Source organism: Mixophyes fleayi, chromosome 3 (genome assembly GCF_038048845.1).
Source record: "Mixophyes fleayi isolate aMixFle1 chromosome 3, aMixFle1.hap1, whole genome shotgun sequence".
Lineage (NCBI taxonomy): Eukaryota > Metazoa > Chordata > Amphibia > Anura > Limnodynastidae > Mixophyes > Mixophyes fleayi.
This window is the reverse complement of record NC_134404.1, coordinates 1,783,674-1,798,803: the sequence shown is the minus strand read 5'-3', so window position 1 is coordinate 1,798,803 and position 15,130 is coordinate 1,783,674.

Sequence of the window (15,130 nt, the reverse complement as noted above, 5' to 3'; positions counted from 1 at the left end):
GTGTACCTCATTCCCTTCCCCACATGTACCTCATCCCCCCTGCCCTCTCCTTACCTCATCCCCCTGTCCCCTCCTCATATTTACCTCATCCTCCCTGCCCCCCTCCTTACATGTACCGCACCCCACTGCCCCTTCCCCATATGTACCTCATCCCCCCTGCTTCCTCCTTACAAATACTTCATCCCCCCTGCCCTCCCAGCCACATGTTCCTCACCCCCCTCCCCACATGTACCTCATCCCCCCCTGCCCCCCTCCCACATGTACTTCATCCCCCCTGCCCCCCTCACTTGTACCATATACCCCCTGCCACCCTCCTCACATGTTCCTCATCCCCCCGGCCCTCCACATGTACCTCCTCCCCCTTTCCCCTCCTTACAAGTACCATCCCCCCCGCCCGCCCACATATTCCTCATCCACACTGCCCCCCTCCCCACATGTACCTCATCCCCCACTGCCTCTGTTCCCAAGTGTACCTCATTCCCTTCCCCATATGTACCTCATCCCCCCTGTTTCCTCCTTACAAGTACCTCATCCCCCTGCCCGCCCACATGTTCCTTATCCACACTGTCCCCCTCCCCACATGTACCTCATCCCCCACTGCCTCTGTCCCCAAGTGTACCTCATTCCCTTCCCCACATGTACCTCATCCCCCCTGCCATCTCCTTACCTCACCCCCCTGTCACCTCCTCATATTTACCTCATCCTCCCTGCCCCCCTCCTTACATGTACTGCACGCCACTGCCCCTTCCCCATATGTACCTCATCCCCCCTACTTCCTCCTTACAAATACCTCATCCCCCCTGCCCGCCCAGCCACATGTTCCTCACCCCCCCTCCCCACATGTACCTCATCCCCCCTCCCCACATGTACCTCATCCCCCCCAGCCCCCTTCCCACATGTACTTCATCCCCCCTGCCCCCCTCACTTGTGCCTTATACCCCCTGCCACCCTCTTCACATCTTCCTCATACACCCGGCCCTCCACGTGTACCTCATCTCCCTGCCTCTCTCCCGAAGTGTACCTCACCCTCCTCCCCACATGTACCTCCCACCCTTTCCCCTCCTTAAAAGTACCTCATCCCCCCTGCCCGTCCACATATTCCTCATCCACACTGCCCCCCTCCCCACATGTACCTCATCCCCCACTGCCTCTGTCCCCAAGTGTACCTCATTCCCTTCCCCATATGTACCTTATCCCCCCTGCTTCCTCCTTACCATTACCTCATCCCCCCTGCCCGCCCACATGTTCCTCACCCCCTCTGCCCCCCTCCCCACAAGTACCTCGTTCCCCCTGCCCCTCTCCTACATGTACCTCATTCCCCCTGTCCATCCACATGTTCCTCTTAACCCCTGCCCCCCCCACATGTCCTCGTTCCCCCTGCACCTCTGCCACATGTACCTCATCCCCCCTACCCCCTCATATTTACCTCATCCCCCTGCCCCCCTCCTTACATGTACCTCATCCCCCCTGCCCGCCCACATGTTCCTCACCCCCCCTGCCCCCCTCCCCACATGTCCTCGTTCCCCCTGCACCTCTGCCACATGTACCTCATCCCCCCTACCCCCTTATATTTACCTCATCGCCCCTGCCCCCCTCCTAACATGTACCTCATCCCCCCTGCCCGCCCACATGTTCCTCACCCCCCCTGCCCCCCTCCCCACATGTACCTCGTTCCCCCTGCCCCTCTCCTACATTTACCTCACCACCACTGCCTCCCTTCCCACATGTACCTCATCCGCCCTGACCCCCCCCACATGTACCGCACCCCACTGCTCCTTTCCCCAAGTGTACCTCATCCCCCTCCCCATATGTACCTCATCCCCCGTTTCCTCCTTACAAGTACCAATAGCCCCAATCGCCTCACCTGGATCCGCCGCTGCCTCATCCCCCCTGCCCCTCCCCCCACAAGTACCTCATCCACCCAGCCTCTCCCCACTTGTACCTGTGGCTGGATCACTTATAAATAACTTATTTGTGGCTGGATCATGTAGAAATAATTTATTCTAGAAATGTATTTGTCACATTCCGCTCCCCGGGTATCTCCACCTGAGCCTCATAACACTGACTATCACTTTAAACCTCTCTTCTTAGTACAAGCTGTCAGCCGCGCTTTGCACCTGTGTTTACTTCACCTGTGTGTTAGTCAGTTCCTGTATACCTGGACTCCTCTGATCTCTGCGCACCTGTTCCACTTACCTGTGGTAATCGCTATGATCAGCGCCCGCTATTCACTCTGTCTGCACCGCTGACTACTGCTGACTCCTTCCCATGCTCACTACGTATTCAGTCTGCATCATTGAACTCCGCTAATGGTTCCTACTCCTCTGTATACAGCCGTGACCCATCACTTGCAGTATACTCAATACTTCATTGAACTTTGTACCTATGCTTCGCCTTAGAGTGGTAATTCCTATTATCACCATTTGACATCTGAACTTTATATATATATATATCTATGCTGCCTAGTTCTGTTCTTCACCCGTCTCACTGGGAACTCCCCGGGAGGGATGCTACCTGCAGGGTGGAAGCCTGGTGAATACCTTCCATCTCGTTAGACTCCGCACCTCTGGGGCAGTCTAGTCAATACTAGTTGAGACTGCAGGATCTCACTTATCCCTTCATGAGTAAACCTGACAGTAAGATCCAGCCATGACAGATCCTGAGAGAGAACCCTCTGTTAAAGATTTATTGAACACCTGGTTGGTAGATTGGAATGTCAAAATGCCATGCAGATTCAACTACTCTAGTCCCTTCAGTCACTGGCTACTCATATGGACAATTTTCAAGTTTCTCCACCTCCGCCTACTATGGTACAGGCGCGTGTGCATCCAGTTGTTCCAGAGACGTCTTCAAATTCTTCTGCCTTACGCCTGCCAACTCCTTCTAAGTTTGATGGCAGTCCTAAGTCTTGCAGGGGCTTCCTCAATCAATGTCTTATTCAATTTGAACTTCTACCACATAATTTTCTTTCTTCAAGGGCTAAAGTTGCATATATCATTTATTTTTTATCTGGGCAAGCACTTGCCTGGGCCTCCCCTCTGTGGGAACGGAATGATAATCTTTTGAATGATTGCTCTGCCTTTATCTCTACTTTCAGGAGGATTTTTGACGAACCAGGGCGAGTTATTTCCTCAGTTTCCATTTTCCTCCGGTTACGCCGGGGTTCGCACTCTGTGGCCCAATAGGTAATAAAATTTCGGACTCTTTCTTCTGAATTACAATGGAACTATGAAGCCCTGGCAGCTACCTTCTGACAAGGCCTCTCCGACAAGGTCAAGGATGCTTTGTCTTCTCATCAAGAGGAAATTTCCTTTCTTGTTCTACCTCTTCCCACCAGTCCGCTAATTCTAGGCCTACCATGGCTTCACCTCCACTTTCCACAACTAGATTGGCCTTCCTCTCAGATTACAGCATGGGGTAAAGCCTGTTCTGGGAGATGTCTTACTCAAGTCCAGCCTTTAAGGACTTTTTTTGCTTCATTAGACTCTAATACCTCTGTTTTGCCACCACAGTATTCCTCGTTTGCTGATGTTTTTAATAAATCTAATGTTGAATGGTTGCCTCCTCATCGTCCATGGGATTGCCCCATTGATCTAGTTCTGGGTAAAATGCCACCCAGAGGACGTGTCTAACCTTTATCATTGCCCGAGAGGCTACCACCAATTATATTAAGGAAAATCTACAAAGAGGTTTTATTAGACCTTCCACCTCTCCAGCCGGAGCTGGCTTCTTCTTTGTAAAGAAAAAAAGATGGAACCCTTTGTCCCTGCATTGATTATAGAGGCTTGAATACCATCACTGTGAAAAACCGTTACCCCATTCCATTAATTACAGAATTATTTGAGCGCATCAAAAGTGCGAAAATTTATTCTAAACTAGACCTTCGAGGAGCATACAACCTCATTAGAATACGAGCTGGAGATGAATGGAAGACTGTGTTTAACACACGAGATGGCCATTATGAATATCTTGTTATGCCCTTTGGTCTGTGCAATGCGCCTGCAGTCTTCCAGAGCTATGTCAATGAAATTTTCCGTGACTTCCTATATTCTTCTGTGGTAGTGTACCTTGATGATATACTATTTTTTTTCGGAAGATCTCCAGTCTCATTGCCTTCACCTTGCTGAAGTTCTTTCTCGATTACGAAAAAACAATTTGTATTGTAAATTGAAGAAATGCTCTTTTGAAGCCACTGAGCTACCCTTCCTAGGGTATATTGTGTCAAACCAGTCTGCGGATGGATTCTGAAAAAGTTTGGGCTATTTTGGAGTGGTCTCGCCCCAATACACTCAAAACTATCCAACAGTTTTTGGGTTTTGCCAAATATTACAGACGTTTTATTTCTGGATATTCCACTATCGTGGCTCCATTAGTGGCTCTCACCAAAAAAGTTGCTGATACTCAACATTGGCTTCCAGAAGCATTTGAGGCATTTTCTTTTCTCAAAGAGGCATTTTCTACTGCTCCTGTCCTAAAGCAACCCGACCTCTCCCTCCCATTTTTTTCTCGAAGTTGATGCATCCAGGATGGGAGTTGGAGCCATTCTTTCACAGAAGTCCTTTCAAGGGAAACTTCATCCCTGAGCTTTCTTTTTCCGTAAATTACTACCAGCAGAAAGGAACTATTCCATAGGTGATAAAGAGTAACTGGCCATTAAATTAGTATTGAGCAAATGGCGCTATTTGTTGGAAGGGGCCCGACATATTGTTACTGTGTTTACAGACCACAAAAATCTCCTTTATCTCCAATCTGCCCAATGCCTAAATCCTCATCGTGCCCGTTGGTTGCTTTTCTTCTCACGTTTTAAATTACATGTTACGTTTAAACCTGGTCTAACGAATAAGAAAGCTGACGCATTGTCTCGAGCCTTTGACAATACTGAACCCGAGGATTTTCTGGATCGTCCCATTTTGGATCCAAAATGTCTTAATGCCATCAATCTTTCCAAGAATCCTACTCCCCCTACAGGGAAAACTTTTGTTCCTCCCTATCTACAAAAGAGACTACTGATTTGGTTCCATGCCTCACACTTTACTGGACATCTGGGAGCTCGAAAGATCTTTGAATTAATTTCCCGACAATACTGGTGGCCCAAATATCAATCTGAAGATAAGGAGTTTGTAGCCCAACATAAGTCCTCTCGCCAACCTTTATTGGGTCTTCTTCAGCCTCTTCCTGTGCCTTCCAAACCATGGACTCATATTTCGATGGACTTCATTACTGACGTACCTGCTAGCAAAAATTATAATACCATCTGGGTTATTGTTGACCGTTTTTCCTTCCTTTGCCTTCTTCTGCCGTTTTGGCCCAACATTTTGTGAAAGAGATTTTTCGCCTTCATGGTTGCCCTTTAGAAATTGTCTCGGATAGAGGGGTCCAATTTGTGTCCAAGTTTTGAAGATCTCTGTGTCATCTTTTGGGCATCCAACTAAAATTTTCCTCTTCATATCACCCTCAGACCAATGGGCAAATAGAGAGGGTTAACCAAGATTTGGAAACTTTTCTTAGGATTTTTTCATCTACTAAGCAGGAAGATTGGGTCGATATGTTACCATGGGCCGAATTTGTGCATAACAATGCCTTTCATAATTCTACTTCTGTGACTCCATTTTCTATTTTCTACGGTATACATCCTCGAATTCCTGAGTTTTCGGTCTTACCATCTACCCAGGTTCCAGCAGTCAATTCCTTGAGACAGGATTTCCTTTCCACATGGGCACAAGTTCGAAGGGCATTGAATAAATCTTCCTCTTGGTACAAATTATTTGCAGATAAGAAACGTAGAGCTGTGCCTCCTTTGAAGGTTGATGACAAAGTCTGGCTGTCGACCAAGAATATTCGTCTCAGGGTTCCCTATATGAAGTTCGCTCCTCATTATATTGGTCCCTATAGGATCTCTCAAGTTATTTCTCCAGTGTGTTTTAAACTTCAGCTTCCTTCAGCTCTTCGGACTACTAACACTTTCCATATCTCTCTTTTAAAGCCTGTGGTCATAAATTGGCTTTCTTCTCCTATTACCTCTCATGTTCATCCTGAGATCCAGCAAACTGAAGATTTTGAAATCAAGCAGTTATTGGATTCCAAGTACTCTAGAGGGATATTGAAGTACCTTGTTGACTGGAAAGGTTTTGGCCCCGAGGAGAGATCTTGGGTACGAGCATCTGATGTCAATGCACCTCTTCTATTGAAGAATTTTCAGACCAAATTCCCAAGGAAGCCTGGTCCTAGGTGTTCGGTGACCACCTTTAAAGGAAGTGGTATTGTCACACTCCGCTCCCCGGGTATCTCCACCCGAGCCTCAAAACACTATAACTTTAAACCTCTCTTCTTAGTACAGACTGTCAGCCACGGGTTTCACCTGTGATTACTTCACCTGTGTGTTAGTCAGTCCTGCCATTGGTCAGTCCTCCTTTATAAGGCTCCTCCTTTCACCTATTCATTGCTGGTTCTTTAAGTCTACACCTGGCCTGGTTCAGATGCCCCTTCCATTATTACCTTGCCGCTATTCACTCTGTCTGCACCGCTGACTACTGCTGACTCCTTCCACATCCCTGTGGTAAGTTGTGGCTCATCGTTGCTGCATCTCGAGATTCCACTGATCTGTTCACCTGCAGTATACTCAACACTTCATTGAACTTTGTACCTATGCTCCATCTTAGAGTTGTAATTCCTATTATCACCATTTGACATCTGAACTAATATATATATATATATGTCTCTATGCTGCCTAGTTCTGTTCTTCACCTATCTAACTGGGAACTTCCCTGGAGGGCCGCGACCTGCATGGTGTAAGCCGCTGAAGCCCAAATTCCCTTGCGGGGATCCCTTATGAATATCTTCCATCTTGTTAGACTCTGCGCCTCTGGGGAAGTCTAGTCAATACCAGTTGACACAGCAGGATCTCACTCGTCCCTTCGTGAGCAAACCTGACAATATTTCAATCAGAGGTGCAGTCACCAATGTATAATTGCTAAAGCATTTATCTTGTTACATTGGGATGTGTTATGTAGGTAAATTATTTGTTTGGGGTGTTGTAACTGTTCTTTGGGATTTCTCAAGGTTGCAATAGAGTGGCGGAAATGTGTATTCATGTTAATCTCATGTTAATTAGAACTCTTGATGTTTGAGTGTCCAACAAGGTTTAATTAGACTTGCTGTTAGATTTCCTCTTTGTCTAAAAAAGGATGCCGGAAATCATAGCAAGTTTGAGGATATCACAGATAAGTGTAAATATTGTTAGCTTTGCATTGCATGTAAATCCATTTTTGGGAAACATATATTGTATCCTGATGCTAAAAATAGCTCAGACATTGCGGAACCATCTCGGATCAGGGGGAAGGCTTACTCCTTGCCAGGAGTTATGTCAGAAATGTATAAAAAGTGAGCTGTTTGAGCATGTAATGTACCATTCCTGGTCAGGGGAGGGCTGGTAGACTTTAGCCTGGGGGACAAGCACACAGCATTGGCCCATAAGTAGCAGCCCATCCTTAAAGGGTAGTTTTTGGTACAATATATATATTTATCTAGATAAAATGAGGCTATTTTAGTGTTGCTTAATCCATATATATATTTTCATGCCCCGGCCCAGAGTTGGATTAAGGCTCTGGGGGGCCTGGGCACTTTAGACAGGGTAACCCCCTATGATGTAGCAAGCTGCCACCACTGGACTCCTATACAGGCATCCAGAACCAGGTTTCTTCTTGGTAGTTGGCAATCCTAGCGTACCTCGTTGCTGGTGTACCTGGGCTATTACCCCTGACCTCTCATGTTAGATCAGGGTGCTGTGGATGGATCCCCCCTGGCTATCACACTAGCGAGCAGAGCAGTGGTACTGGAAAAGCTTGGGTCCAAACCTCAAACAGCCGGTGAACGGATTAGTTTTAGGGTCTAATCTGCAGGTCACAGGAATACAGCAATATTGAAGATGTTTCTAAGCAGGTCTTTGAAGCAAGATGTTTATTTGCTCTCACTGGTTAGTGGTACCAGTGATTATTATTATTATTATCTTTGACTTATAAGGCGCTACAAAGGGTCCACAGCGCCGTACATTACATTTACAGAAAACAGAACCAAGACACAACATGATACAAAAATATATACAAGCACAGGTGACAGGGTAAAGCAAATCAGATTATATCTGACAGATAGTGAAAGGGATGGTAGAAATCAGCGAGAAGAAGGCCAAAGCTTAAGAAAACAGGACTAGTGAAGCAGGCCAAGAGGTACAGAGGGTGAAGGGACAGTAGAAGGAGCACACAAGGAAAGAGGGCCCTGCTCATGAGAGCTTACAACCTAAAGGGAAGGGGGAGACACAAAAAGGGTGGTACTAACTGGGGGAGAGAGCCAGGACAAGGAAGTTAGGAGGAGGACTGACAGACTTGAATAAAGAAATGAGTCTTAAGGGCACGCTTGAGTCCTGAAGACGAGAGTGAGAGGAGGTGATCAGGGAAGTAGTGAGGCGGTGGTCACAGGCAGAGCGGAAGGGGCGGGTAGGAATGTAGGTAGAGATGAGATTGGAGATGTAGGGAGGGGAAGATTGACTAAGAGCTTCAAAGGTGAGGGTGAGGAGTTTAAGTTTAACTGTAGGGTATGGGGAGTCAATGTAGTGACGGAGGGAGACTGCAGATACAGAGCGGAGGGAAAGAAAAATGAGGCGGGCAGCAGCATTGAGGATAGACATGTTGAAATCAGAAGAACAAGTTTCAAATACAAGCTAGTGCATTTTATACATTTCAGACACAGGCTATTTTTTGCATCAGAATGTACCCTATTTACACAAACATGGATTTACTTGCATTGCAAAGCTAACAGAATTTGCGCTTATCTATGAAATTCACTCTGGACAAAAGGCCACACAGTAATGACCCCCTGCTGGGCCTTTGGTCAGAGCAGGCATGACACTTCATCACAAAACTTCGTTAGCCATTCCTGCTATCAGACTCCCTTTCACATATGCCTCATTGGAGGTTTCCACTAGCAACCTTACAAATCCCAAGCAATGACACTTCCATAAAAAATACATCCCAATACACACAAGACCTATTGTATTAGATATATGCATCAGAAATAAGGCATATCCTTTAGTAAGATGAAAACAGGAAAAAACAGTTTCTACCTTTGGCTCAGAAATAACGATCTCAGAATATATACAATACAAAAAATAAGTGCATATGCAATTATATAAATATGCGCCCTGCGCTATTTCCTGTAAATAAATTCATACCAGAAGTTATTCATCAGTGATCCAGTAACAATTCACATTTGCTAAATAGATCTATTTCCCTCCAACCAGCCCCAACATTAAATCAATAATATTCCCATTTAATACATAATCATTTTTCCTCCCTCCAAACAGCCCCAGCAATAAATTAAATAGTTACAATTAGAATTAATAAATAGCCCTCATCCACAAAATCAGTCCCATATTGAATTAATAGCCCCAAACCACCTCACCTTAAATTAATAGGACCCAATATTAAATTAAATAGCCCCACCAATAAATTAAATTGCCCCACCATCACCCCACAAATAAAATAGCACTCATTAAATAATTAGCCCCCACCTGCACTCCACCATTGAATAGCCTACCTTCCACACTATATTAATACCCCCCTTCCTTCACATATATTAACATTCTGCCCTATACACACTATATTTATATACTGCCCCCCCCCCCACACTCACACTCTATTTATATACTGCCCCCACACACTCACACTCTATTTATATACTACCCCCCCACACTCACACACTATATTTATATACTGCCCCCCCACACTATATTTATTTACTGCCCCCCCACACTCATACTCTATTTATATACTGCCCCCACACACTCACACTCTATATACTACCCCCCCACACTCACACACTATATTTATATACTGCCCCCCCACACTCACACTCTATTTATATACTGCCCCCCCACACTCACACTCTATTTATATACTGCCCCCTCACACACTATATTTATATACTGCCCCCCACACTCACATACTATATTTATATACTGCCCCCCACACTCACATACTATATTTATATACTGCCCACACACACAATATATATATATATATATATATATATATATATATATATATATATATATACTCCCCACACACAGACACACAATATATATATACTGCCCACACACAGACACACAATATATACTGCCCACACACAATATATACTGCCCACACACACAATATATATACTGCCCACACACACACAATGTATACTGCCCACATACACAATATATATACTGCCCACACACACACACACACACACACACACACAATATATACTGCCCACACACACAATATATACTGCCCCCCCACACACACACACAATATATACTACACACACACACACACAATATATATACTTCACACACACACGCACGCACAATGTATACTGCCCCCCCCCCCCACACACACACACACAATATATATACTACACACACACACAATATATATACTTCACACACACACACACAATGTATACTGCCCACATACACAATATATATACTGCCCACACACACACAATATATACTGCCCACACACACAATATATACTGCCCCACACACACACACACACAATATATACTGCCCACACACACAATATATACTGCCCCCCCCACACACACACAATATATACTACACACACACACACGATATATATACTTCACACACACACACACAATGTATACTGCCCACATACACAATATATATACTGCCCACACACACACACACACACACACACTCTATTTATATACTGCCCCCACACACTCACACTCTATTTATATACTACCCCCCCACACTCACACACTATATTTATATACTGCCCCCCCACACTCACACTCTATTTATATACTGCCCCCACACACTCACACTCTATTTATATACTACCCCCCACACTCACACACTATATTTATATACTGCCCCCCCCCACACTCACACTCTATTTATATACTGCCCCCCCACACTCACACTCTATTTGTATACTGCCCCCTCACACACTATATTTATATACTGCCCCCCACACTCACATACTATATTTATATACTGCCCCCCACACTCACATACTATATTTATATACTGCCCACACACACAATATATATATATATATATATATATATATATATACTCCCCACACACAGACACACAATATATACTGCCCACACACAATATATACTGCCCACACACACAATATATATACTGCCCACACACACACAATGTATACTGCCCACATACACAATATATATACTGCCCACACACACACAATATATACTGCCCACACACACAATATATACTGCCCCCCCACACACACACACAATATATACTACACACACACACACACAATATATATACTTCACACACACACGCACGCACAATGTATACTGCCCCCACACACACACACACACACACACAATATATATACTACACACACACACAATATATATACTTCACACACACACAATGTATACTGCCCCCACACACACACACACACACACGCACAATATATATACTACACACACACACAATATATATACTTCACACACACACAATGTATACTGCCCACATACACAATATATATACTGCCCACACACACACAATATATACTGCCCACACACACAATATATACTGCCCCACACACACACACACACACAATATATACTGCCCACACACACAATATATACTGCCCCCCCCACACACACACAATATATACTACACACACACACACGATATATATACTTCACACACACACACACAATGTATACTGCCCACATACACAATATATATACTGCCCACACACACACACACACACACACAATATATACTACACACACACACACACACACACACACACATTTACTGTACCTTATTCCACCCGCGTATCTGCGGCACTTCACTGTTCACCAGCGCCGGACTGGGAGTAAAAATCAGCGCTGGCATTTCAAGCTACAGGCCCATCTCTGTTGATGAGCAGGACAACACCGTGTGCCGCTGTGCAGCAGCGGCGCCGATAGGGGCGTGGCCACATTATGTTGGGGGCGTGGTCAACATGGGGCATTGATACATAAATTATAATAAAACATTACATTTATCAGGCCCTCTCCATCATACCACACCCCACCCCAGAAACACATTACAACACCCCCAGCCCACTGTACTTATCTATGCTTCTGATGCTGCTGACATCCATCAGGGTGGGAAAGTCCTGTAGAGTGAGCATGGAAGCTCTTAGTCTCACAAGATTAATAAATCTCATCAGACTTAGATCTCCTCGGCTTGCTCTGCAGGCTGTGTCCTATCCAGGGACTGGTGGTAGCTATCCGCTCCTTCCTGCTAACCAGAGCTGGACTTAGGCTCAGGGGGCCCAGGGCACTTAAGACAGGGGGCTCCTATGATGTAATATGGTTATTAGACACATTTTCAACAAATACACAGGCAATACTGTGAGCACTACTATTAGGTGCACACAGTTCTGCCTTCACAAGCAGTACAATGTGAAGTAGGACATATCTCCCAACTGTCCTTGTAGTCAGACCAAATCCTGACTAAGCGGGACAGTCACCCACCAAATTCAGGACAGTTGGCAGACTGTCCTGGTCTCTCTTACCTGTCTTGTCATTGTCACCACTTGTGGCTGCTGGTGTCTTTATATCAGTTGCTGCTTGTCTGGATCCTGGAATGTTGGAGGCCCTATTTGGAAAAAAATAATGGGTACATGAAATTTAGAAAACTCCAATTAGCACCGGTGTTAAATCAATATAGCACCTACGTTATAAATTTAGGCCTCACTCCAGCCCCAACATTAAAATAATAGTATTCACATTTGATAAATACATCTATTTCCCTCCAACTAGCCCTGACATTAAATAGTATATAAATTTAATAAATATACCTATTTCCCTACAACCAGCCCCAAACATTAAATTAATAGTATTCCCATTTAATAAGTTAACCTATTTCCCTCCCACCAAACAACCCCAGCATGAAATTAAATAGCATTTATGTTTAATAAAAATAACCATTTCCCACAACCATCTCATGCATTAAATAATTCATAATCACATTCAATAAATATACCTCATTTTCCCCAAACAGCCCCATATTCACTTAATAGCACACATTATAGTCATATACTGTCCCCCACACACATTATAGTCATATACTGTCCCCCACACACATTTTAGTCATATACTGTCCCCCACACACATAGGCCATTTTTATTGTCCCCCTCCTACAGTCATTGCCCCTGCAGACATCCCCCCCTTCCCCCTGCAGACATTTTCACTCACCCCCCTTCCCCCTGCAGACATTGTCACTCACCCCCCCTTCCCCCTGCAGACATTGTCACTCATCCCCCCCTTCCCCCTGCAGACATTTTCACTCACCCCCCCCTTCCCCCTGCATACATTGTCACTCCCCCCCCCTTCCCCCTCCACACATTGTCACTCATCCTCCCCTTCCCCGTGCAGACATTTATTCAACTTACCAAAGGCTCCTAGGCGGCTGCGTCGGCGCGATGTGATGTCATCGCGTGGCTGCGCGGAAGTTTAAAAAAAAATAAAAATAAAAAATTGCAGGACTGGAAGCGCAGGGACCGGACCGGCCCATACAGACATCGGCCCTTCTGGCAAATGCCAGAAGTGCCAGATGGCCAGCCCAGCCATGCTGTTCACACATAGAATGGCACTTGTCACGTGGTGCTCGTCCCATGTGACAAGCCGGGTAGGAGGGGCCTAAGCCACGGCCAGTGGTGAAAGGTGGCTGGTCCCGGAGGAGAGGCCAGCCACCAAATAATAGAGACTTGGGACGGTTCATGCACCAGCCCAAAATAGTAATTTTCTGTCCAGCTCCGGGGGCATGTGCCCGTCCCATCCCTGTTCCTGTTCAAACTGACCTGATGACTTGTACCTTCAATCAGTGTGAAAGCAAATAAACATCACTTGCTTCAAAGACCTGAGAACTTCTCCATGCTGAAATTCCTGTGACCTACAGATTAGACACAAAATCTAATTCCTGTGCCTGGGAGTTATCAGAGACCTCCGGAGCCCAGGCTGCAGAAGAAGTACTACAGCTGCGGGAAAACTGGTCACCTAAGGATGGACTGTCCCACAGCCCAAGCATCCCAGGCTCGTGTCCCCAATCCGAGTCCTGGGGCCTGGCTGACTTGCTTAGCTGCCAAAGTTGAGCCATTAGAGACTATTGCCAGCCCAACGGAGTGTGGCGTGTCTGAAGTTGACTTGGAGGGCTGTGTGTGTGTCAAAAAGACCTGTGTGTCCAAAAGACCCTCCAAAAATGTGGAGGAACTTGCAGCCTGTCCAAGTGGGACCCCTGCAAAGAGAAGGACTTAGAGATTCAGGGGCCTCAATTACAATTGTGAGTCTCCATCTTATTGAGTCTGTTGCAGTATTGCAGGGTCGCACTGCCAAAGTTACCATGGCAGATGGAATGGAGAAGGAAGTGCCTGTTACAAGGGTGTATTTGGAATGGGGAGATGGCCAGGAGTTAGGAGATGTTGCCGTTATCGATGGCCTCCCAACTGATGTGATCTTTGGCAACGGTGTTGGGGGTGGAATTGTGACCACATTTCTCAACTCTATTACCCGAAGCCTAGCTGCTGAACTACAGTCTTCAGGGTCTACACTTGCACAACCCAGCCCAGAGGAATAGACCACAGCTGCTAGAAAACAGTCATCACTAGCAACCACAGCTTCAGCCAGCCCAGAGGAAAGTCTCTGGAAAGACTTTGTCTCCTAGCAACGCAGAGGAGGTTGTCTCTTGCCAACCTGATATTGTGGGGGTGCCCGGTGATGCTCTTGTCCCTAGCAATATGTCAGTTCTGGCGGTGAGCATAGCTGACCACAGTGTCCGCTCTTTGACTGACCCCACCTTGACCGACCCTAGTAACCCTAACATAGACCCCCCTGCAGAGTGTCCTGACTTATACGATAGTGAGGCCGCAAGGAAGAGTTTAGGTCAGCGCAGCTCTCTGATCTCTGACATGAAGATATGAGGCGCCAGGCTAGCAGTGGTCTTTGAGTGATAGAGGTAGGGAGTGTGACCTGACGTAAAGGGTTGTTGTACCGTGTAGCTAGGAAGATAGATGGGGATAGACCAATCCGG